Genomic DNA, 2,500 nt, shown 5'->3' on the forward strand with positions numbered 1-2,500 from the left:
AGCTGCTCTACTCACACACCCAGACCAGCACTGAGCTGCTCTACTCACACACCCAGACCAGCACTGAGCTGCTCTACTCACACACACCCAGACCAGCACTGAGCTGCTCTACCCTCACACACCCAGACCAGCACTGAGCTGCTCTACCCTCACACACCCAGACCAGCACTGAGCTGCTCTACTCACACACCCAGACCAGCACTGAGCTGCTCTACCCACACACACCCAGACCAGCACTGAGCTGCTCTACCCTCACACACCCAGACCAGCACTGAGCTGCTCTACCCACACACACCCAGACCAGCACTGAGCCTGTTCTCCAGCTGGCTAAGAAGCAGCTTCTCAAGGCCAGTCAACACACATGAGGGAAATGGGCTTGAACCTGCTCTTGAGTTTCATGGAGGGAGATTTACTCTGAGAAAAGGAGGAAGATATAGTGAAGAGAGAGAGAGAGAGAGAGAGAGAGAGAGAGAGAGAGAGAGAGAACCATGCCAAAAAAGCCCATTGAATTTAGAAAGAGACAGAGAGAAAGTGTGAGAAGGGGGATTGACAGTGGCTTTGGGCTTTGCCACTCCTCAACACTTGAGTGTTGGCTTAGAGCACAGGTGTGTACACACACACACACACACACACACACACACACACACACACACACACACAGTATACACACCTGTCAACGCCAGACTGTGAGAGGCGCCTTACCGCCTATACATCCACCCTAGAAACTCCACTCCCTGCCCTGCAATGAGTTAATCACTCTATTCACGCTATCAGACCAGACGGCCCCATCACTCAGCTTCTGTTTACTTCCGCTTGAACTAGTTTCCTTGAACCAGGTGTGTCAGACGAGGCTGACGAACGAGTGCCGACGTGCTGGTGAGTGGATGAGGCTGGTGAGTGGATGAGGCTGGTGAGTGGCTGGTGAGCATTTTGGGGGCCCAGGATGTCTTGCTGGAGAGAGAGAGAGACAGAGAATGAGAGAGAGAGAGAGACAGACAGAGAGAGAGACAGAGAGAGACAGAGAGAGACACAGATAGACAGAGGGAGAGACGGAGAGGGAGAGACGGAGAGGGAGAGACGGAGAGGGAGAGACAGAGAGGGAGAGACGGAGAGGGAGAGACGGAGAGGGAGAGACAGAGAGATAGAGAGACAGAGGGAGAGACGGAGAGGGAGAGAGACAGAGGGAGAGAGGGAGAGACGGAGAGGGAGAGACAGAGGGAGAAACGGAGAGGGAGAGACAGAGAGATGGAGAGACAGAGGGAGAGACGGAGAGACGGAGAGGGAGAGACGGAGAGGGAGAGACGGAGAGGGAGAGACGGAGAGATAGAGAGACAGAGGGAGAGACGGAGAGGGAGAGACAGAGGGAGAAACGGAGAGGGAGAGACGGAGAGATAGAGAGGGAGAGACGGAGAGGGAGAGACGGAGAGGGAGAGACGGAGAGGGAGAGACAGAGGGAGAGACAGAGGGAGAGACAGAGGGAGAGACAGAGGGAGAGACAGAGAGAGAGACAGAGAGGGAGAGAGTGAGAGACAGAGGGAGAGACAGAGGGAGAGACAGAGGGAGAGACAGAGAGGGAGAGACAGAGAGGGAGAGAGTGAGAGACAGAGGGAGAGACAGAGAGAGAGACAGAGGGAGAGACAGAGAGGGAGAGAGTGAGAGACAGAGGGAGAGACAGAGGGAGAGACAGAGAGGGAGAGACAGAGAGGGAGAGAGTGAGAGACAGAGGGAGAGACAGACAGAGAGAGAGACAGAGAGGGAGAGACAGAGAGAGATACTGTGGAGGTTGTGGTAATGGGTATTAGCAGGCTTGGTCCACCATGTTCCAGATGATTTAGTTATTGGGGTTAATCTAATGAGCAGGACACCCCCATCTACCCCCTATATCCCTCCTGCTGGATCACATGCTGCTGCTCCCTAACCCAGGCTCCTATAGAACCACATCGCTCCTGACTGACTACAAACATGGTACCCAATAAAGAAATACAACTCCCATAACCCCCAAGGAACCATATTGTATAGACTGTAAAATGGATGCGTTAAGTAACCGAACGGATCCAATTCACTCGAACGCACTAAACGGGCTGCTCATTTCACTCTGATACGCAAGGAGTGTTTAGTATTTATTTGTGTATTTGACCTTTATTTAGACGGGTAAATCTCACCGAGACACTGGGTCTCATTCTGGAGAGACCTAGTCAAGACTAATGGTGTCAATACTGTACAACACAAATACCGTAGAGCACTTTCTGACCAGACTCAGACTGCGGAGGAAACGCTAGCATTACATGCTAATGTCATGTGTGACTGACGGGCTGACCGCATGTATTAGGCTGTCAAATAACATGTCAAACACGTTTAACATGTACTGTATTTGGGAACCACAGCCGGCTAGCATAACCAGTTTGTTGGCATTTGGTTTTGACAGCCGGTCAGTTGATATGTTGCACAGCAAACAAGCAGAACAGTATCTCTCACAGCTCGTTAGCTGGCTGCTATCAGT

The 2,500-nt window shown here is 52.1% G+C and overlaps 1 protein-coding gene across 1 annotated transcript in view; it reads left to right on the forward strand.

The window, feature by feature from the left end:
• Positions 1-2,500, forward strand: part of wnk1b (WNK lysine deficient protein kinase 1b) — a gene marked incomplete at both ends in the record, with an annotated part of 64,668 nt that overhangs the window by 4,905 nt on the left and 57,263 nt on the right.

This window comes from Borostomias antarcticus (assembly GCF_949987555.1).
Source record: "Borostomias antarcticus genome assembly, chromosome: 13".
Lineage (NCBI taxonomy): Eukaryota > Metazoa > Chordata > Actinopteri > Stomiiformes > Stomiidae > Borostomias > Borostomias antarcticus.